This window comes from Bos taurus, chromosome 7 (genome assembly GCF_002263795.3).
Source record: "Bos taurus isolate L1 Dominette 01449 registration number 42190680 breed Hereford chromosome 7, ARS-UCD2.0, whole genome shotgun sequence".
In the NCBI taxonomy this organism is placed as follows: Eukaryota; Metazoa; Chordata; class Mammalia; order Artiodactyla; family Bovidae; genus Bos; species Bos taurus.
Window position 1 is genome coordinate 91,185,254 of NC_037334.1, and position 24,974 is coordinate 91,210,227.

Consider the following 24,974-nt stretch of genomic DNA (forward strand, 5'->3'; position numbering starts at 1 on the left):
CAATTCATAGGAGGCTGAAACAATTCAGGAGATTAAATCAATCCCAACAGATATAAGATCCACAGATGAGAGAATATAACGTTATCCTTGATTTAAAAAGTCTACAATGTAAAAGGAATAATCAGAGAACAAAAAAGAGCTCTTGAAAATGAAAATGTTGTAACAAAGATATAAAAGATAAACATATAAGAGTTAGAATATAAAGAACTTGAAGAAATTACCAGGAAAGTAAAAAGAAGTCAAAGAGAATGTTGGTGCATACATGATCATGTAATTTACAAAAAAAGGGCATCACTGCAAACCCACTTGTTAAAAATGGGCTTAGGAAATTATGTGTTTCATTTGAAATGAAAAAAAAAAAGAAAAAATTCATTTCCAGGTGAAAAAAACTCTAAAACTCCTTACTGTACACTCTGCACCAAAATTAATTTGACATGGATCATAGGCCTAAATGTAAGCAATACAACATGAATACAATATTAAGAGTTTTGGGGAAAATTTAGGAAAGTATATTCATAAGGTGGATAATAAAAAATTTCCTAAATAGAACATAAAGCACTAACCATTAAGTTATGTAAAAAATTGAAAACTGAAATTCACTAAAATTAGTAAATTCTGTTCAGTTTGCAATGTTTTTCACTAAAAGATATGTATGGTAAAGTTTATGGCAGCTTTGTTCATAACAACCCGACTAGAAATAACCTCAATGTCCAACAGCAGTTGAATGAATAAATAAAAGGTTTTATATTCATATATAATCAAGTGTAACACAAAAGTACTTTGTTATGTGCTGTTAATGATGCATATCATCAATACATGTCTGAGTAAAAGAACTCAGACACAAAAGAGGTTATGATTCTCTTCATATTTTGTTCAAAACTGGCATAATTAATCTGTGATGATAGAGGTCAGATTAGTGGTTACCTTTGGGAGTATTGACTGAAAGAGGACAGGATGAAGTCTTTGGGGTGTTGGGGATATTCTTGATTTGGATCATGAAGCACAGGTATATAGAGTTAGTCGCTCAGTCATGTCCAACTCTTTGCAACCCAACAGACTAGCCCACCAGGCTCCTCTGTCCATGGAGTTCTCCAGGCAAGAATACTGGAATGGGTTGCCATTTCCTTCTCCAGTCATAGGTATATACATATGCAGTAATTCATCAATATATGTACTTAAATTGTGTACACTTTAATCTCATATAAGATGAGTTGCATAAGTAAAAAAGAAAAGAGAGAAGCATATTAGAGTATCCTTCTAGGAGACTTGTTATAGCACTTAGGTTTGTTCTTTAATATTCTAGTTGTCTTCCTTTCAAGGACCTTGTGAGGTTACACTTTCCCACTCTTTTGCAATTAGGCATAGACATGTTACTTTCTGTATTTGATAAAGTGTGAAGACAAATGCAAGTTACTTCTGGGTGGAGGGTTTTAAAGTCATCATATGACTTGTCATGTTGCTTTTTCTCTGGTGCAGGCTTGAGATCCTTTGGAGAGTGGAGACTCTGTCACCTTAACCGCTGTGTCAAGTCAGCATGGAACAAAACCCTCAGCTGGTTTCTTCTGGATACAGGGTCAGTGAGAAACAAATCTTTGCTGTATTATTAAACCACTGATGTTTGGGTTTACTTTTTACTGCAGTACAGTACAGCTTGTTTTGACTCATTCTAGGGTGCAACATTCAGAAGGAGAGACAATGGTCAAAGAAATAAGGGAAAGCATTTTCTAGAATTGATGGACTTTAATTTCAAGTTTGAAAGCCCCTCCTAGAACTAAGTACAATAAATGAATGAAACACGACCCACATAATGCATGCCACTGTGACATTTTAGAATACAGGAGTAAAGAGACTCTCCTAAAGTTTCACAGAGCAGTGTACAAAAGGATCACAGACAAAGACAGGAATTACAGGAGACATGGAGTTCTCAGCATCAACTCTGGAACCTAGAAGACAAACATTTTCAAAATTCTATTAAAAAACATTTACAATCTATTTTTATATACCAGCCACGTCTATCGATCAAGTGATAAATAAAAATAAAGACATTTTTAAAGAAGCCAAAGCCTCAGAAAAATGGATCTCTAGCTTACTCATTTTTAGTAACCCAAATATTGTCCCTCCTCCTTTCTTTGTAGTTCAGTTCATTCAGTTCAGTCACTCAGTCATGTCTGACTCTTTGCAACCCCTTGTATCACAGCACGCCAGGCTTCTCTGTCCATCACCAACTCCTGGAGTTCACACAAACCCATGTCCATTGAATCGGTGATGCCATCCAATCATCTCATCCTCTGTCATCCCCTTCTCCTTCTACCCTCAATTTTTCCCAGAATCAGGGTCTTTTCAAATTAGTCAGCTCTTTGCATCAGGTGGCCAAAGTATTGGAGTTTCAGCTTCAACATCAGTCCTACCAATGAACACCCAGGACTGATCTCCTTTAGGATGGACTGGTTGGATCTCCTTGCAGCCCAAGGGACTCAAGAGTCTTCTCCAACACCACAGTTCAAAAGCATCAATTCTTCCATGCTCAGCTTTCTGTATAGTCCAACTCTCACATCCATACATGACCACTGGAAAAACCATAGCCTTGACTAGACGGACTTTTGTTGACAAAGTAATGTCTCTGCTTTTTAATATGCTGTCTAGGTTGGTCATAACTTTCCTTCCAAGGAGTAAGCATCTTTTAATTTCATGGCTGCAATCACTATCTGCAGTGATTTTGGAGCCCCCCAAAAATAAAGTCAGCCACTGTTTCTACTGTTTCCCCATCTATTTGCCATGAAGTGATGGGACCAGATGCCATGATCTTAGTTTTCTGAATGTTGAGCTTTAAGCCAACTTTTTCACTCTCCACTTTCACTTTCATCAAGAGGATCTTTAGTTCTTCTCCACTTTCTGCCATAAGGGTGGTGTCATCTGCATATCTGAGGTTATTGATATTTCTCCCGGAAATCTTGATTCCAGCTTGTGCTTCTTCCAGCCCAGTGTTTCTCATGATGTACTCTGCATATAAGTTAAATAAGCAGGGTGACCATATACAGCCTTGATGTACTCTTTTTCCTATTTGGAACCAGTCTGTTGTTCCATGTCCAGTTTTAACTGTTGCTTCCTGACCTGCATACAGGTTTCTCAAGAGGCAGGTCAGGTGGTCTGGTATTCCCATCTGCTACAACAAAGACCTCAATTTCCTATCTCCTTGCAAATTGGCATGGTCTTGTGATGAAGTGCTGCTTATGGGGTTTAAATGGAGATAGTGTGTGCAGCTTCCAGGAAGAGTTTTAAAAGGGAGTGGACTTGCACTTTTTTTCTCTACTGTACACACAAAAATGGCAGAAACTCGGGCAGCCAGCTTTCACTGTGTCTCAGGAAATGAAAAGCATCAAGACAAAACAAGGAGATTGGAGGGTCACTTTACCCCTGGATCACTTGTTTTTTTGCTGGTAATAAGTAGACTCTTGTTTGATCCCTTCTGTGGAGTTTCTGTTTCTCAGAAACAAAGGAAATTCTCACTCAAAGGGATTCTGTGAAAGAGGAGTGAATACGAGTCACAGAGGAGAGCTCCAGAACTGATAATGACGGAGAATCTTAGGTTCTGAGGGTGTGGCCTTCTAAAAGGGCTGGATCTTATTTTTTGTTCTAGAGAGTCAAAATGTAATGTCTGAAATTGAAACATAGCGATTTAGCAATATAGAAGAATTATTTAGGAAAATGCGTTAACAATACCAGAGAGAACTTCTAAGAGTTCCAAAATGGGTTGCCTCTGGGGAACGGGAAGCAAAGGGGAAAGGGGTGAAAATGGGTGTCACAGAGGCATGTTATTTTCCATTATGAGCCCTGGTGAGCTAAGTCAACTAAACTCTGCTCATGTATTACCTTATCATTTCCTGTATTTAGAGTGATAAATTAAAAAAAAAATAGATATTTAAACCTATGATTTGTATTTTCCACTGCATCTGAATGAGAATGGTAAGAAAGTTCTATTGTTTGTGCTAGTTGACTTACCAGGAGGTGATTTAAGGAAATGGCATTCTTAAATTGAGAGACAAAGGTCAAAGACAAGCAATGCCTTAGCTGTTAAAACGTATATCATGAGGCCCGGATCCTTAACTGCGTACAGCGGCAGTCCACGGGGAGTGGGGAGGAGTGCCTTTAGTTTGTATCTGTGACTTATTGCTGTGACATGACACTATTACATTTTGGTTTTTAGCATTTTTAAAGAGGAAGTAATAGTTATGAGAGATGAAGAACTCCGAATTAAGTACTGTAGTTATACACAGAAGGGTAATTCGGTTTTGATGTATTGGCTCGAGGCTGTTAACTAATAATACCAAATTTTAAGTAGCATCTCACCAGTATGAAAAAGAGGTAGCATCATTATTAATGTCTAAACTATAGTGTGTTTCACACAGGATTATGGTAAAGGTCAGGCCATGTTTCTCTGAATTAAAAGCTATTCTGAGCTATCGCATTCCTAATCAACTCAGACCTAAAGGTGCATAGCTCAGTTATAATGAGGCACAATGAATTTAAATAAACTGCAAGACACTGTATAGTGATTTATATGTGCACTGTGGTATCCTTTTAACTCATTAGCAATGAATGATACGATGTGTTTGCAACTGTTTTTTGCTGTATAACTATTTTTTAATCACAATATTTCTTAGTAAAAGTGCCTTATGCTCCCATTTTCTTCCTGTATGTATAAAGTAAAAGGTGATGGGTGCTCCTGGCATATACCCAAACATGAGTCACGGCAGAAAGAAACCAGCACATATCCACTCAAATAAATTTTGTAAATTAACCATTTGTGACTATGCTTACATGTTTATGGTTTCATGGTATGGAATGGCCATGGAATTGAGAATAAGAATTGAAGGTTCTATGGAGGTTTCTGAATTACACTTCAGACTTATCTTTGTGGAGGAATTAAAAAAAAATCATTGACCACATTTGAACATATGTTTAAAAAGCATCAAAATTTACGAACAAAATTTTCTGCCTAATAATTCAGTAGTTTATTTACCATCTTTCATCATCTTATGTATACCCAATAATTTTTATAAACAACAGATCCCTATAGCTTTCTCATTCACCAGGCTTTCATACACTCTAGGGCTTTATTTTATTTAGTAAAATCCTTTTGTTGCCTTTATTTCTAGATTAAGAGAAAATCTTATGCATGGCATACATAATCAAACACTTAACTAGAAAGGGGAAATGATCGCATTGGTAATATTCTTTTTATAACTGGCTCAGTTATGTCTACTTTCTTTGTGGTTGTCAAAGGAGACTGGTTATAATATCCTAAAAAAATCCGTTTCTCCCAATGATCAAGAAACCTATTCAGATACTATATTTATCTTCAGTTATACTCTCCACACATGAAATAGCTTCACTACTTTTAAAACTGATTTAGTTTAATACAACCAGATCATTGTATTAATATAGGATTTCTGTCTTGGGGCTCAACTGCTTTTGAGTTTCATCGTCAATTATTTATCCTTCCCATTCTTTTTCTTGGTGAGTTTTTATCTAATATAAATTTGGCTTTATACGTATTAATTCTAGAATAATGGGACAGATGTTTCTAAATATTCCTCAATATCTATTCTCTTTCCTTTCCTTTAAGAAATAGGAGTAAAGTTGCAGTTAGCTAAATGGCCATCCTACTACAAACTTAGTCTTCCTTGAAGTTAGTTATTATGGGCTGAATCATGTCCTCTCAAAATTCATATGTTGGCTTTCTTACCCTCAGTACCTCAGAATGTGACTGTTGAGACTGGGCTTTGAAAAAGATAATTAAGGTTAACAATGTAATTAGCATGGGTCCTAAGCCAGTATGACTGTTGTCCTTATTAAAAAGAGGAGACTAGGAGACAGACAAACTTAGAGAAAAACCACATGAAGACACCAGAGAAGGCGGCCATCTTTAAGCTATGAAGAAAGGCCGCAGAGGAAAGCCACCCTTTGATACCTTGACCTCACTCTTTTATCCTTCAGAATTGTGAGGCAAATACATTTCTGTTGTTTAAACCACTCAATTAGTGACACTTTGTTATGGCAACCCTAGCAAACTAATACAGTGGGAGTGGCCATGGGATTGAATTTGGGTTTCTGGGGTATAAGCAAAAGTGATGTGTGAATTTTCTATGTCATTCTTTAGAAGACAAGTTAGAATATGCTGGCTTATCTCATTTTCCTTCTCACAGGCTTGAACACAGATGTGACAGGGACTTCACTTTGAGTGTTCAAATAAGGATAATACATGGGACGTCGTGGAGCAACAATATGGAAGAAACCTGGCCCCTGAATGACTTTGTGGTGAAGAGCCAGCCAGCCAGCCAGGACTACTCATATCTGAACTATTATGTAAGAGATAAGTAAACTTTTGTCTTGTTTAAGCCACCGAATTTTGGGGTCTCTATTACTAGTTTAGCATTTTGTTGTTTAGTCGCTAAGTCCTGTCCGACTCTCTTGCCATCCCATGGTTGTAGCCTGCCAGCTCCACTGTCCGTGACATTATTCAGGCAAGAATACCGGAGTGGGTTGCCATTTCCACCTCCAGAGGATCTTCCTGACCCAGAGACTGAACCTGTGTCTCCTGCTTGGCAGGCAGATTCTTTACTACTGAGCCACCAGGGAAGGCCAGTTTAGCCCTTACCCAAATTAATAAAACATGTATTGAGTAAGTGCAGGCAGAGAACCTCTATGCTGCTTCCACTTTAATTTTTCATTTATATTCTATACATAATAAATAATGTATATATAATAAACTGTAAACATTTATAATTTAAATATATAAATGATAACATCTATATACTATTTGATTGTATATTACATTGTCCACAACTTCTATTTTCATTACAATTTCGTTGACGTTCTAGCAGTAATATATCTAATGGGTGCTGGTCTTTTTTCCTTTTTTGGGGGGTCATTCTCCAGGTGGTCTTTATGAACTAGATTAAACTCAGTTTTATCCTTCACAAAGATCATCTGAGGGACCAAAGACATCACATAGTCATCATTGTGCCTGGGGTCTATTCACAGCCCACCCCTAGCCAAGCACTTGTCTGAGGTTTTTATGATTAAGTTCTATTATTACTCTTCTTATCCATATTTTACCAAATTATGAATCTGGAAAACATGGTGCTTTTCCCACAGGCAGGCTTATTGATGTTCCACATTTTCACTGCTAATCATGCCGTGTGGGTTTCTTTTTTTGACAGACACTGATAGCCATGGTATGTGAGTTCAGTGGACATAATATCCATCCATTCTGTCTCTTACTTATTTCTAAGTGTACTAGATGATTTATACTAATTTTAAGAAACTTCATTGTATAGAGCTCTTTTCTTATTGTTTTTGTAGTCAGAAAGTCCAACTCTCTTTCTAACCTAACTTTACATAATATTCCTGCTCTTTTTTGTTATCTATTATGTGTTGAATAGGCCTGTCTTACTGCTTCAATCCTAAAATTCGCAGCAAAGGGAAAAATGATCCTCCTGGAATGAAGTAGGGCATCGAATGCTACTAGAAGCCATTTAGAAATTCTTTCCCTTGTGACTTATATAAAAACAGCTTGCAAGCAAAGCAGCCTCACAACCACATTTTAACTGGAGTACTAAATGATGGGCATTTGCTTCCTCTCTAAAGAAAAGGATAAGTTTAGCTTCACTGGTGGTAATTCCATATCCCCACTCTTGCATTAAGTGATTAATCCACTGGAAGTGTGTGATCTGTTTTAGAGTCCCTAGCATTGAAAGACACCCCACATGAGACCAATTCATGTAAATCTGAATTTATCTAAATAGAAAAAAAAATCTGCATTTACTCTTAAATTTTTTTCAGTTGATGAAATGTCTTTGAGCATCAATTAAATTTTGAGATTACCATAATTTCTTCTCAAATGCAGTACTGAGCAAGTAGAGCTTGAAGGTCCTGGTACATAGGGTTTATATCTTAGTATGAAATAATACATCACATAGTCTTTTGGAACATGAAGGATCCAGGGTATCATAGGAACTGGAAAGTTGTGCTAGAGAGTAGCAGAGGGAGGAGAATGCTGAGAGTGTGGTTCTTGAAAGATTTCTACAGAACTAATAGGTGTCATTTAGTATAACCTAAATGATCCACATAAAATGGATGCTCACAGAACCAAAATTGTTAGCATTATCTGCAAAATTAGAGAATGACAATGGTGAAAAGAAATTGATTGATTTGAGGTCGAAACTACAGCTTCCAAAAAGACATGATTAAATATGCTGTTTATTGTGATTTTGGCTTAGGCATATCTGGTTCTTATTATCTATTGGGACGAATGTGTTGGTTTCTCCCAATATAGCTGCCACATATTTACCTTTCCATTTTTTTCTTCTTTCTCCCTTAATCTCTAACTTTTCTACTAAAAATGAAGTATTTGTGTGTATATATAAGTGCTGCTGTGCTGTGTAGTATGCTCAATAGTGTCTCTTTGCTACCCCATGGACTGCAGCAAGCTAGTCTCCTCTGTCCGTGGAATTCTTTAGGCAAGGATACCATTTCTGTCCCAGGACATCTTCCCAACCTAAGGATCAAACCTGCTTCTCCTGCATTGGCAGGCAAATTCTTTACCATTGCGCCACCCGGGAAGCCTGTATATGTTCATGTATACATTTATTTTTAGCTTTATTGAGGTATATTTGACAAATTTGTAATATATCTAAAGTGCATAATGTCATGATTTGATATTTATATTGTATATATATCTAAAGTGCAGAATGTAATGATTTGATATATATATTGTATATGTGTGTGTGTGTATGTATGTTAGTCACTTAGTCATGTCTGACTCTTTATGACCCTATGGCTGTAGCCTACCAGGCTCCTCTGTCCATGGGATTCTCTGGGCAAGAATACTGGAGTGGGTTGCCATTTCCTTCATAAATATATATATATATAATGTGCACACACACACACATATGTTGTGAAAGGATTCCCACAATCTACTAAATTATTTTCCTTTTTTTTCTTCAAAATTCCACACACAAGTGATACCATTATGCAGTATTTGTCTTTCTTTGTCTGATTATTTCACTTTACATAATGCTCTCCAGGTTCATCCATGCTGTCACAAGTGACAGAATTTCTTTCTTCTTTAAGACTGAATAATATACTGCTATATTTGTATGTGTGCATGTGTATAAAATACTGTTTTTCAATTCAATATATATGTATAGATATACTTAGCTTTCGTTTTTATCAGTTCATCCATCAACAAGCATTTAGGTTATTTCCATACCTTGGTTACTGTGAATAATGCTGCAGTGAACATGTGAGCACAGGTGTCTCTGTGAGATAATAATTTCTTTTGCTTTGGATATATCATGAAGTGGGATTGATCTATCATATGGTAGTACTAGTTTTAATTTCTTGAGGACCCCCATACTATCCAGAGGCGAATTATTTTTAAAGTAATGTAAGTTTGTGTGATATGAAGAAATTCCATCTGATAGGAACATTAGCCTAAAAAGGGACTTGTACACATTGTATGTTAACCCAGAATGCCTTGCCCTTAGGCATTTACCAGGCTACCTTCCTTTTGTCACTCAGATCTCACCTTACATTACCTCTTTTTTTTTTAGATTTTATTTTTAATTATTTTAATTGTAGGCTAATTACTTTGCAATATTGTGGTGGTTTTTGCCATACATTGACATGAGTCAGCCATAGGTGTACATCACAGTACCTCTTTCTTGAGGTTTCTCTTAGTCACTAAGGGCTTCCCTGGTGGCTTATTGGTAAAGAATCTACCTGCAAGGAAGGAGAATAGGCAGGAGACACTGGCTCCATACCTGGGTTGGGAAAATCCCGTGGAGAAAGGAAATGGCAAATTCACTACCAGTATTCTTGCCTGGAAAAATCACAGTCCATGGGGTCACAAGAGTCAGACCTGACTGAGCGACTAAACAACAGCTTAGTCACCAAAGATGAGTAGCTGTCTCCTCACACTCTGCTGTTATCACAGACAGATTCTGTCCCACCAGTCTAGTTTATATTATTCTTCAGAACATTTATTGCTGCCTCGCATTATTCTTTCTCTGGCATATTTACTTCTTCATTAACTGTTTCCTCCGTTAGTAAATAAGTTTCATGAAATAATGAATGTTATTTGCTTTGTTCAGTGTTATTTTGAAAGTGCCCAAATTATTTCTGATGCACAGCACACTCTAATAAATTAAGGAAACCACACTAAATTCATTTTTTTCCCCTAAGTATATTAACTGATTTTTCTCCCCTTTTTGTCATGAATCAGTTCACCATTATTTGAATTCCATATTTTATATTTTCACTAAGATTTTCTTTTTCTTCTTTTCCCAATTAAGTCTTCTCAATTCTAGTCGAGGAATAAATGTTTGTTTGCAGTTCTGTTTATTTTCCATTTGTATTTGTGGCCTAGACCGTTGGGAAAATAAATGAAAACTAGAATCTGTCTTATTATGAACAATTTATTTCAAAAGTATGAAGGTTATATGAGGAACAGGGCTTTATCAAAACTTAATTTGTAGGATGAAAAGAGTTGCCAAGTTCCATCACCAACTCATATATACCGTATGAAAAGATTAGCCCCCACGAGAGGCCCTTCAAAGACATACTTTCTGGTTTTGTTTACTGCAATCTAGTTTGCTTTGTTCGGTAGGTTGCTTAATATATCATTTGGTTCTACATGTTTCTTTTTCTTGATATTTCTTTTATACTGTCAGATCCTGCCATGTCCATTCAAATCTAAAATTGTCTGAAACTATCTAAGTCACAACAAATCTGCTGTGTGAATAAAATCTTTATGGAGAGCTGTGAGGTTTCCAAGGCACATGCATAATAGAAATTCAATATCACTTCATTTGAGTACAAGCAGAACTACCAATAGCTTCATATCACAGAGACCTACAAATTTGTGCTAAGAAAAGAATGATTATGACAGAATGCCAGGCCTGTGTACAGGAGCCTGGTAATATATTCCACAGGCAGTTGTGTGGTCACCCCAGGGTGCTGGTGTTAGGAGAAAGGGGCACTCCTGAATTTACTGTAGTATTAGAAGCTTCTAATATTAATCAAATCTGATTTTTAATAACATATTCCTCAGTATAAAAGTTAAAAGGAAATAGGAAAAATAACAGTCTCTACAATCTACTTTAAAATGGAGACTCTGGCATTAGCTTCTTTAGCTTTAGTGCTAACAAAGCAATTAGCACAAAAGAAAAGCTTATAAACAGAAAGTTTAACATGTTATCTATTTTACACTTAAAGTATTAGTAAGAAGTAATTCTCTGGACATAAACTAAGGTAGGAAAAATATCTTATGTGTTTGTGTATACAGAAGAGGCAGGGAAAGTTCAAATGCAATTAGGATATTACAAAGTTTATTTTCTTAGGATAATTTTGTTGGAATAAATGTTGCTCTAAATAAGGAGGAAAAAGTTAAAAGTTAATGAGGATTAAAATCATTTAAGGGCTATTTCAGACCAATTTGTGATTAAATTTACCTTATGTAGACTATGACCTTTATGAATGTAACTAGTATCAAATTTAATATACTGAATTATGTTTATATCAATATTTTTCACTTTTGAGAACATTTTTTTAACTGATATTTTTGCCTAATACCTACATTTTCAAAATAATTATAGAATCTAAATTTACAGTTTTAGCTAGCAACATATATGAAAAATTAATGATCTAATGATACTCCTTGGTTAGTTCATACGTAATTTTTCTAAAAACTTAAATGAATACCCAAGATAAGTCTTATAATTCCTGAAGTCATATTAAAGCTCAGAAGTCTAAAGTCATTATTATAATTGATCTTAATTTAATATGGAAATGTATGTCTATATATTACCCCATCTTAAAACTAGAACACCTTTGGATAACTCTGACACAGTTATTTTTTATAACTTGTAAAAGCAAAACAACTCAATAATATATAATTATAAAGCAATAATAAATTCAAATCTTTGTTAAGTTGATCTAAGATCAACTTTATCCATTGATTACTTTGTAATAGTCACCATTTCTGTGAGATCTGAGTCACAAAGAGTTAAGATGATTTTAGGCAGAAATACATTCAAGATATAGGAATAGATGATGGAATAGGAAGTGGCAACTCATTCCCGTATTCATGCCTGTAAAATTCCATGGACAGAGGAGCCTAGCAGGCTATACAGTCAATGGCGTCTCAAAGAGCTGGACATGACTAAGCAACTGAGCACGCAAAAAGCATGCACATTCAAGATATAGATGCAATTTTTTAAGTTAAAACTTGGTAAAAGGGTGCCAGTTTTCAGTTATAAGATGATTCAAGTCTGAGGATCTAATGTCAAACATGGTGACTGTAGAGATAATACTGTATTATTCAATCGGAATTTATCAAGAAAGTAGAACTTAAATGATCTTTAAAAAAATAATATATGAGGTGATGGATTTGTTAATTAGGTGGTGTGAACCCCTTCAAAATATGTACATATACCAGGCCAGCAAGATGTAAACTTCAAATAGCTTACCATGTTATTGTCAATTATACCTCAGTAAAGCTGGGAAAAAAAAAAAAAAAAAACAACACTTGATTGTGGAATGAAAAAATAAATAAGTCTAGCCATAAAATTTGACCAGCAAAAATTCTACCCAAACCCTTAAAAAACCATGATTTAACAAAGAGTATTCTGATTACGTAAGAAAACAACTTCTGTTATGTTAATATCTCTTAAGATTTAAAATAATAAATTCTAGAAGCATAAAAAGAGGTTTTATTTTCCCATTCAAGGACTGCTGCCAACAAATTTAATCCATTTAAAGTAAAGGAACCATGATAGGAAGAGTAAGTATGGTTTGGTTTCTCTGAATTAATTAGGTCTCTATGAATTGTGGACCAAATCTGAAACTCTTTGAAATACTTTTTAAAAAGTGACTAAGCATGAAAAGTGTGATCCTAAATAGTACTGCTGAAATAACGTTTTACCAGAAAATGAAAAGTTCCTGTGCTGTATTATCAAATATTTTTAAAAATATGTCAATTATTAATGTGATTCTAACTATATATGTAGTTTATTTAAATTGGTTTAACAAGCATGACACTTTATTCAACAGTATTTCTGGACATCTATAGGATAATTATAATCATTATTTTTATTGATCCAGATGATAATAATAGCTGTCACTTATTGAACACCTACAATTTTCCAAACATTGTGTGCTGGTATTATATGATGTTTAAGGCTATTGATTTTTAAGTCAGAAACTTTATTCAAATCCTGTTTCTGTCATTTACCTTTGGGGACTTAGGGAGATAATTTGGGCCTCAGTTACATTTTCTGCAAAAGAGTAATTTTAACTAGCTCATAGTTTTCTGGTGAGGAAAATTACAGAAGTTAATTCATTAAACACCTTAGACTAATGACTGGAACATAGTGTTCGATAAATTTTAGTTAATAGTACTTGATAGTTTAGATATTTTATTGTGATAGAAGATTTGCTATAATTATTTTACAGGTTAGGAAACTATGACTAAGAGATTTTATGCAAGTTGCCCCAAGTCACATAGCTAATAATAGAATTAAAAACTCCCAAGTTTATTCTCTTTCCGTTGTATTGTACTGTCTCCAAAAGCATTGCAAGATTCTGAATTCTTTCTGTTTTTATACATTTATTTTTTTAAATTGAAATACAGTTGATTTACAATACTATATTGGTTGAAAGTATACAACATAGTGATTCAGCATTTTTACAGCCTACACTCTATTGAAAGTAATTATTATAAGATAATGACTATACTTCCCTGTGTTATACAATATATCCTTGTTGCTTATTGATTTTATGCATAGTAGTTTGTATCTCTTAATTCCATACCTCCAATTTTCCCCTCCCAACTCCCTCCACCTTTAGATAGCTGCTAGTTTGCCTTTTATATCTGTGAGTCTGTTTCTATTTTGTACATAAATTCTAATATTTTTTAGATTCCATGTATAAGTGATATCATATAATATTTGTCTTTTTCTCTTTGATTTATTTCACTAAGCATTATATTCTCTAGGTTCATCAACATTGTTGCAAATGGCAGAATTTCATTCTTTTTTATGGCTGAGTAATATTCCATTATATATATACACACACATATATATATATACACACATACTGCTGCTGCTGCTGCTAAGTCGCTTCAGTCGTGTCCGACTCTGTGCGACCCCAGAGACGGCAGCCCACCAGGTTCCCCTGTCCCTGGGATTCTCCAGGCAAGAACAGTGGAGTGGGTTGCCATTTCCTTCTCCAATGCATGAAAGTGAAAAGTGAAAGTGAAGTTGCTCAGTCATGTCCGACTCTTAGCGGCCCCACGGACTGCCGCCCACCAGGCTCCTCCATCCATGGGATTTTCCAGGCAAGAGTACTGGAGTGGGGTGCCATTGCCTTCTCCGACATGTTCCTTATTCTTGTCTGTTGATGGGCCCTTGGGTTGTTTACATATCGTGGCTATTATAAATAGTGCTGTCATAAACACTGGGATGCATGCATGGTGTCCTTTGAAATTAATGCTTTTTGAATATATACCCAGGAGTGGAATTGCTGGATTATGTGGTAGTTCTCTTTTTCTTTTCTTAAGCACCCCATAGTGTTTTCCATAGGGGTTGCACCACTTTCCATCAACAGTGTGTAAGGATTCCCTTTTCTTCACATCCTCACCAACATTTTTGATTTGTAGACTTTTTGATGATGGCCATTCTGACAGATGTGAGGTGATACCTTACTGTTGTTTTGTTTTGGTTTGCATTTCTCTAATGATTAGCAGTGTTGAGCATCTTTCCATGTGCCTGCTCGCCAAGGATATGTCTCTTCTTGGAAAAGTGTCTCTTCAGGTCTGCTGTCTATTTGTTTTAATTGAGGTTTTTTTTTTATATTAAGTTGGATGAAATGTTTATATATTTGGATATTAACTCCTATCAGCCATTTTATTTGCCAATATTTTCTCCATTGCATAGATTGTCTTTTCATTTTGCCAATGCTTTCCTTTGCTGTGCAAAAGGTTTTACGTTTAATTAGGTTCTACTTGTTTATTTTTGCTTTTATTTCTTTTGCCTTTGGACACCAATCTAAGAAAATGTTGCTATATTTTTGTCAAAGAATGTTCTGTGTTCTCTTCTAGGAGTTTTATGATTTCAGATATTACATTTATGTCTTAATCCACTTTAAGTTTATTTTTGTATGTTATGTGAGGAAATGTTCTAATTTCATTGTTTTATGTATAGCTGTCCAGTTTATTAGATCTAAATTGAAAAGAGTGTCTTTCCTCCATTATCTATTCCTGCCTTCTTTGTTGTAGATTCATTAGCCGTAAATACATTGGTTAATTTGAGGGTTCTCTCTTCTAATTCCATTTATGTATGTGTCTGCTTTTGTCCCAGTACCATACTGTTTTGACTATTAGCTTTGTATGATAATCTGAAATCAGGGAGGGTGATAGTTCCAGCGTTGTTCTTTTTTGTCAGGATTCCTTTGACAATTTGGGGTCTTTTGTGCACGTGAAAGTCGTTCACTCGTATCTTTGTGACCCCATGGACTGTAGTCCATGGAATTCTTCAGGCCAGAATACTGGAGAGGGTGGCCTTTCCCTTTTCCAAGGGATCTTCCCAACCCAGGGATTGAAGCCATGTCTCCCTCATTGCAGGTGGATTCTTTACCAGCTGAGCCACAAGGAAAGCCCAAGAATAGTGGAGTGGGTAGCCTATCCCTTCTCCAGCAGATCTTCCTGACTCAGGAATCGATCCGGGGTCTCCTGCATTGCAGGCAGATTCTTTACCAACTGAGCTATCAGGGGACCTTTTGCAGTTCCATGCAAATTTTAGATCTGTTTTTTCCAGTTCTGTGAAAATGCCATTGGTATTTTGATAAGCATTGCATTAAACCTGTATATTGATTTTGCTAATATTTTAACAATATTAACTCTTCCAGTCCAAGAGCTCAGGATATCTTTCCATTTCTTTGTCTCATTTTCAATTTGCTTCATCAGTTTTATAGTTTTCTGAATTATTTCTTAAATTACTAAAGAAAAAATATGAACAATAGCCATGATGTAATAGGTGTATGTGTCCGACAAGTGTATTAACTTAATAAGCAATAATACTTTCATCATTATTCCTATTTTGCATATGAGGAAATGGAGACACTGAGGAAATTCCTCACTTGCTCAGTGTCGTAGAGCTAGTAAGTGGCAGAAGTACAAATACTTTCAGTATGTCTCTGTGTCCCCAGGGAGGTCTCTGTATATCTCACATTTGCTCAGAAATGGGTCAGCTCCTCAGGTCTCCACCTACTTGCCCAGCACTGATAGGCTGTATTGCCGAAGTCCAGCTCCTGAGGCAAAAGAGACTTCCTATTCTTTGCAAGCCTTATGACCCTGCTGCTGCCTCAGAGCTGCTTTGCACAGCACAATGGACACTTCTGCTGTTCCTCTGCTGCATGGAGCTCTCTCTCCCACTTTTTTTTTTTTTTAATCATTAATGATACTGTTAAGGGATCCTAAGGGAATACTGCTGTGTTCACTCTGTATTGAAGCTTTCCAATTTTTCACTTAGGCTTCTTTTCCCTCAGATCTAATCATGCAGGCAGGACTATACTAGCAACGGGTTGAATCCACAGCCACCATGTTGTACTCAGAGTGTCTCTCATCTAGATTAACTGAGGATATGATACTGACTTAGGGTAGTCATGTTGGGCCTCTTGAGACTTTTCTCTACTCATCCCTAGTTTACAAAACATGCTTTCAAATAGCTGGAACCCAGAGTGGATGTAGTTTATATTCTTTCTGAGGACTCTTCTCTGCATGCATGCAAATTAAATTTTGCTGGCTCATCAAATATACCCAAGCATGCTTGGATCTTGAAAGTTGCTGATAGAAGGCAACGACTTAATAAGCAATAATAAGCTGAGAACTCTACTATCTGCACATACAAAGAATCAATAATAATCTTAGAGTAATTTACATGTTGACCAAACCAGTCTATATATTCTTTTGACCAATACTCCTGAACTATATTCAGAATGTGGTAAATTTATTATACTGATACACAAGCCAAAATGAAATAATATGAAAATATAGCTACTACTACATATTTAAATACTTGGGAAAGTGGTTATAGTCTTAGATATTTTATGAAATGTTATAATCTGTATTCTTATTAAACAATTAGGTGAAAGAAAGTGAAAGTGAAAGTTGCTAAGTCGTGTCCAACTCTTTGTGACCCCATGGACTATACAGAGAGCTTCCCTTGTGGCTCAGCTGGTAAAGAATCCTCCTGCAATGTGAGAGACCTGGGTTCTATTCCTGGGTTGGGAAGATCTCCCAGAGAAGGGAATGGCTACCCACTCCAGTATTCTGGTCTAGAGAATTTCATGGACTGTATAGTCCATGGGATTGCATAGAGTGGGACACGACTGGAATTCTCCAGACCAGAATACTGGAGTGGGTAGCCTTCCCTTCCCCAGGGGATCTTCCCAACCCAGGAATCAAACCCAGGTCTCCTGCATTGCAGGCAGATTCTTTACCAGATGAGCCACAAGGGAAGTCCAAGAATACTGGAGTGCATAGCCTATCCCTTCTCCAGCGGATCTTCCAGACCCAGGAAACAAACTGGGGTCTCCTGCATTGCAGGCAGATTCTTTACCAACTGAGCTATCAGGGAAATTGATCACCAAATATAATATATATATGTGATATGTATATCTTACATATATATAGCTGTATATATGTATAGTTGTATATATAGTTCAGATGAGCTGACCCCAGCTCCTGGCTTTAGATTGGGATGTCACTCAGATCAATGAACATACACTGCATCGATTGGATCAGCACGGGGAATGTGACATGAACTGTGACAGTCAAAATGCTTCACCTTTTGCTTGGCCTATACAGAGTACTATTAAGTCCAGTAGAGTCACTGTTGACCATCTTTGCCACCACATAAGAAGAACCTGCTTGAGAATAAAACCAACAAAGAAAAGAACCAAACAAGAAGGGTGGAGAGGAATAAGTCTTGAGAATGCTGATTTTTAGTTGTGGGACTTTTTACTAATGTAAATTGATCCCTTCCCTTTGGTCTCTAAGAATTGAGTTGGGTATTTTCATCTGCAAGAATCCTTCTAAGAGGGAATAATAAAATTGGAACTGTAAGTGAACTTTCCTAATGCACACTTAAACAAAAACCTTGAATTCCCATTTGAAAAATTAGCCTTGGTTGTTTAACCTTACATTAAAAAAAAAATCTGTAACTAATTTTTGTCTTAATATTACTCATGTCAATGATAACTTTTTAATTAAATGTAATAAAAGTTTCATTGATATTCTTATTTCTCTTCTTTTTTCTCTCTCTTCTTAACATGCTCCCTCTCTCCTTTCATACATCAGATTTAGAGAATAAAAAAAAATTAGCTTCCATTAATAAAATAAATAAATATAGCTTTTATTTTTATAATATTAGATTTTAACAGGCTATCCACTCAGAGGGAAAAAAGCAACTCTGTCAAAATACTGTTTTCATTACTCTCATCAATTAAGTAATTATTTGCTAACTGATTAGTTCATAAGTGATTTGGAATTGCTGCTTGATTGACCAGTAAACTAAGGGCTTCCCAGGTGGCTCAGTGATAAAGAATCTGCCTGCAATGCAGGAGACCTGGGTTCAATCCCTGGGTCAGGAAGGTCCTCTAAAGAAGGAAATGGCAACCTACTCCAGTATTCTTGCCTGAAGAATTCCATGGATAGAGGAGCCTGGTAGGTTACAATCCATGAGGTCGCAAAGAGTTGGACACGACTGAAGCGACTCAGTATGCATGTATGAATGGCTTAGTGGTTTTCCCTACTTTCTTCAATTTAAGTCTGAATTTGGCAATAAGGAGTTCATGATCTGAGCCAAAGTCAGTTCCTGGGTCTGACCAGTAAAGCATTATTTTGCAAAAGCCTTGTATGCCATGGTGGCAAGTTTCAGTCTTACTTCTTGAGACATTGCTCACTCCTTATGTCTGACTTTTGCAGACTTAGAAATTTAGAAACAGAACTATGTTAAATAACTTGAAATTATGAAAGTTCAAATATGAATCCAATGTTTGATATTCAAGTATTTCAAAAGCTTCCCAGATGTGATATTGTGCTCTTAATTTGTATTGTATCCTTTGAAGATATTTTATTCAGAAGTGTCTGATTTTTTTCTCATTGTTAAAATAGTAAATAGTTATACATATTTGAAGTCATCCTGCTGAAAAGAGTCATCCCATGCTTTCTCTTTTGACTAAAGATATTTAATCTAAAGAATATAATGCAGGTATACTCTACTTTTAAAATATTAATTTAATATAGTTAATTATATAAAAATAATGTATAATGCAATTATTTAAATTCCAAATGATATTCCTCATGGATTTACTGAAATGGCAAGTTCTTGGAAGCATTAAATATTTTATAATAATACTCTGCTTTATTTATTTCCTCTGTATTTGCATAATAAGTTTCTATGTTGTAGAAATAATAGATCAAAAGGAAAGTTTCATTTTATTTAATAGTCAAACAGAATTTCTTGAATGTTGATTGTGAATCAGGAATTTTTGTAAGCATTGAACTATCCCTTAAGGAGCTCTGAGTATAAATAAGGGTACAGAGAAATTATATAAGTGACAGTGTTCATGACATTTCTTTGTATATGAAGAAAAATAAATTATAGTTATCATCTTCCAAGAAACTTAAAATAGAGTTTGGGAAAGAACGCATACAAACAGTGAATGATAAAAATATTGTCGTAGGGTAAATTATAAATACAATTCTATTGTATTGGCAGTGCTCTATGAAAACAGAAAAAGAAGTTATCACTTTTAATTGGAAACACAACTAGTAAAATTTGGATGTACAGGTGGCATATCCAAGTGGCAGAATATTCCAAATTAGAGCAAAGGTGCATTAAAAACCTCAGAGATGGGAGAACCCCAGAAGGGATATTTAAGAGAAGGTATTTTTACTTGACTGGAACATAAAACAATTGGCAACTTAAATGTAAAGTTGGAGTGCTTTTGAGATGAGTAGTTGGAGAATGGCAGTGGTATTTAAAAAAAATCTGGTGATGGGTGTATAAATAGGAATAAAGATGAGGTACCTAGGAGCAACTGTACTTTTCTTTGAAGGCAGTTTCATGAATAGTAATACGAAGGGATAGTAATATGAAGTAGGTAAGACAGGGTAATGTAAAAGGATACAAGGAATTGATGGCAGGATCATTATTGTAATTGTATAGTTCATGTGTCTTTCTGGCTAACTAAATGTGAAAGAGAAATGGAAGAAATTACATTCTAGGTTATATCCAGTATTATGAAGTTTAGTGTGCTAAAGAGTGCTAGTTATGAAACTATGGCTAGCATTAACTTCATTTCTTTAGCACTTCCATGACTGCCGACCATACTGTTAGCTACTCTTTACTATAAATGCCGTTTCTCTCAGTGGTGAGCTGCGGTTTGGATGCCTCTAGGCAAAAGTGCTAGAATAAATATGACACCATTTAGATAATAGAAAACGATGTCAGTTCACATATAAAGAATTATATACTTGGTATACTTCACTACCTGAAGAATTATACGCTCTAAAATCAGAGTAAGAATATTACTGTTTCCTTAATGATAGTGGAAGTAAAATTAAAATTATTATACCAATATCTAATCATAAATCAATTAGATATTAATAAATCATGAAATACTAGTGTGGTTCTTAGAACCATGTTGCTGGAATATATTTTTTAGCTAATTGTGTGATATTTAGTTTTTTCTTTATTGTGGAACATGATAGTCGCATTAATCACACAACAGTCGTTGAAGATTATAATAGTTATTGAAGACATAATGGACATAATATTATTGAAGAGTTATTGAAGAGTTGCTTCATGTTGAAGAAGGAAACAGTTAAGTCCTTTAAAAACAGTCTAGGTTGAAATTTCATAGATAATCTGAGAGAAAGAGTCCTTTTCAACAAAACTTGAGGAATTCCTCTTGGGGCCTTTATACACCCAAAGCAAAATTATTTTTCTCATTTGAATTTTTTTCTAATCTTTTTTTAACTCTTGAAAAACTTATCTAATGACTTTAATTTAAAAATGGTGACTTCCTATTGGGTTTTAATGACAATGTCAGTTTTAGAACAGATCCTGGTTTCTTAAAAGAAGACAAAGGTTAATGAATCCTGTAAAAGCCTAGTAAATGAGTTTTTCTAATTTTTTTTTAACATGCAGAGAGTTTCTGAATTGTAGATTTTTTTTTATATGGAGAGTGTCTGTGTGTATCCTTGAAAGACCACGTACATCTGGAGCTACTCCATATAATGAAGCAAGTAAAACTGTGTGGAATATGTGTATAAACTAACTTTATGTTTATGTGACTCATGCATGCATGCGTGCATTTATTTCAGTGTGTGGTTATTTGATAATTTCAATTCACACATTAAAGTTTTTCCTTTAAAAATATGTAATGAAATCCATTGCCAAAAAAATCTACCATCCTAAGGTTTGTAATATTGAATACCCTCCAAACTGTCGGAATCAAATATTAAATACTTAAGTATATTTTGTTCTTGACTTTGGATTGTTATCAACTTCTATTAAAACTATTACAGCTCCATAATATAAAATGTGCTGTTAGTGAAAAACTGTAATCAGGTCCTGATTTTCTCTCTTGGTTTAACTTTGAGTTACTCTGATTAGATTATGGGCATAAATTAGCCTCTGTTATTACTTCCATTTCCACTAAGCAAGTTGGCAAGGGGGAATCAGAAGTTCCCTGGCCCTGGACATAGATAGGAATGCAGTGGAGGAGCAGTAGAACAGAAAAGGCAGATGTTTTGTTTTTTCTAATGACAACCCACTCCAGTACTCTTGCCTGGAAAATCCCATGGACAGAGGAGCCTGGTAGGCTACAGTCCATGGGGTCACAAAGAGTTGGACATGACTGGGAGACTTCATTTTAGCACAGATTCTAAATAGATTGTGAGGGCTATTGTGAGGGTTTGGTGAGGAAGATTCTTTGACAGTACCAGGGTTGGGGGGCTGGCAGTTACAGAACTTCTTATAAAACATTATCCTCACACATACTCTTTTATGGATAATTGTGAGTTCCTACAATGTGCCCAAATTTGTTCTACATGTTTGGTAAGCCTTGGTGAGCAAAACTGAAGAAGGAGGGCTTACACCTCATTGCAGGGTCAAATGTTAACAGGTGTTTTACATCTAACAGGGACAGGACAAGTCATGTTTATTACTTACGTCCTAGAATGTGACCATTTCTTCCTTCTTCTAACAACCACGTGAAGCAGGTATACTGACCCAGATTTATAGATGAGAAAAGAGCCCATAACATTTAAATAAATTACCCAAAGTCATATAATCAGTAAGTGATAGACTATGATTTAAGCATGTCATTCAGATTGAAAATGCTCTTCTTTTTTACCACAGCACACATGCCTGAAGAAGTTTGTGGAATATTATAAACTTTATGTGGTTCAGCAAAATCACTGGGAATGTGGGCTTTGGAGAGGCCATCTTTTTTGTGACATTCAGCGTTGCCACTTAGATCTGTGACCTTAGGCTGGTTACTTAAAATTATTAGCCTCAGTGGAGTAATCATATATCTGTCGCATCGGATTATTGTGAGGATAAAGACAATAAATATAAAACATCTAGCACAGTGACTGGGACAGAGTAAGTAAGTGTTAAAATATGCTGTCTCTTCTTATCATGATCATCATTATTTACAATATTTTATTATTCTTTCCTGGTGAGAAAAGCTGTTTACCCATTTAAAATTTGTAACTAGGATTAAGAATCCTGGCTCATGGAGCAAGAAAGAATCTAAGTGTAGATTTAAAGATACAAAATTTGAGAAATACCAGGTATGTAGAGAAGTGTGCTATTGATTTCAACATTTAAACAATTTTAGCTGACCTGTCACCAAATCCTTGGATCATTATGGTGTTTTCCAACATTAAATATTTAAATTAGATACATATTTTCCATTATTAAATTATTTTCATTTGCGAATAAATGAGTACATTTAATGAAGGCATTGTTTAAAAAAGCACAGCATATTTAACTGAAAACATAAATGAGTGAGTTATAATATTTACATAATACATTTGTGCCATATACATCCCTGTTTTCTAAATTTAACGTAATGTTGTACTGCAGTTGCACATTAACCTTACAATTAGACACAAGCTATGCAATTAAATGCTCACTTAAAATTAGCAATTATAAATGTCCTTGCATATATAGTAGCTCCTAAAGAATGCAATGCACTTGCAGTAATATCTACTATATTGTGTGTTGCTTTTCTGCTGTTCAGCAGAGGAATTGAATGGGGAAATAATTTCACACTGCATATAATGCATCTGATATGAAGGAAACTTGAAAATTATTTAGTTACAGATTTCTCTGACCAGGCTTGCAAAGTGGCATATATTATGTTAATGGGCAAGCATTTGAAAATGAATTTGAATATTAAATGCACTAAATTTGGGTTCTGACATGAAGGCAGGCAGAGTTTGAGATACAATTTACAAACAGGTTCTCTTTAACTCTTTCATTGCTATGGCTCACCGTCATGCTTTGAGCTTAACATTTTTAGTCTCACAATTTTTTCATCACTGAAAATTCCATAATATTGGAATCTAATGATTAGCCTGTACAAATGAAGTTCCACTATAGTATTAGATTTTTTTATTCTATATTTAGTTGTACTGCATGTTGTTCAGTGAAAAATAGTTGCTTATTCATGAAAGTTATAAGTAGGAAAGAAATGAGCCACATCAATCACTTTATTAACGGCACACTATATTTTTTCGCTTTCGTTTGTAAAATAACATTTGGGTTGACGTCCATTGGAATGTATGCTACCAAGCCACCGTTATATACTCAACCGAAATATCTTGGTTTCAAGTGGAAGCAGAGATCACCAATTTACTACTAGTGGAATTATCATGTTTAAATTTATAGGAAATGAATAGTTAATAGTAAACCTACCCACCAAAGCATATTTTTATTGAAAGAGCAAAGTATTACAGTACACCGGATGTTTTAGGTCATTTATTTTGTTTTTGCTCTGGGTCATTTTACAAAAGCACTTCTGCTCTCTAGCGTTAAAATGAGAGCCACTCTACTCCCCAGATATTACCCAGCAGCACTTGGGGGCTCTTAATGATTAATACCATCACCGTCCAGCCACAAACCTTTCTGCCGCAGATAATGCCAGGCAGCAAGCGCGCTTGACACTTTTAATGTATAATTAAGTAGGAAAAGTCAGCACTCAGTATGCAAATTTTTCAAAATGATAAATGATGCCATACAGCAGTAGGGATTGATTTGGTGTAAATGAAACTAATTAAGGAAATGTCAAACATAATTAATAAAACAGGTTTAAGCTGCAAAACATTGTCAATTGAATGAATGAGGAGGCATTGGCTCCTATTGTTTCTGCTTTATTTAGGGCTTGTGTTTAGCTTGTACTCTTCCTAAATGCACTTTCGCTACCTCACACCCTCCACTACCAATTCCCAGAGAGGGGGAAAATAAATTTGCTTGTCTCTCCACTGACTGCCGAAATTAATTGCAGAAATCTTGTCCCATCCAAGTGTTACATTCACTCACAGGACATTAACATAACTAATTTGAAAGAGCCCAAATGACTGCATAATAGAGCACTGTCAGTATGCCTGACAGTCTTTGGTCATACCAAATTAGCTTGGTTTTCTAATTGAAATTTTTTTCCTTAGACTCTTTTTATAATTTTTTCCTCAGCTATTCATTTTTGATAAGAACAAAGGTTTTATAATTTACAAAAGAGTGCTTGACCTATAATTACTAGGAGGAAATTAGGGGAGGTAGAAAAGTCAGATTTAGTCCTGGTAATGATGCTAGAGACCTTGCTCCCTCTAGGGA

The 24,974-nt window shown here is 35.3% G+C and overlaps 1 long non-coding RNA gene across 1 annotated transcript in view; it reads left to right on the forward strand.

Moving 5' to 3' along the window:
• Nucleotides 1–1,480: 1,480 nt before the first annotated feature.
• Nucleotides 1,481–24,974, forward strand: part of LOC104972872 (uncharacterized) — a 47,646-nt gene continuing 24,152 nt past the window's right edge. The window contains exons 1-2 of the long non-coding RNA XR_003035765.2: nucleotides 1,481–1,573; nucleotides 6,207–6,366. This is a non-coding gene — a long non-coding RNA (uncharacterized lncRNA). The remainder of the gene's footprint in view (nucleotides 1,574–6,206; nucleotides 6,367–24,974) is intronic.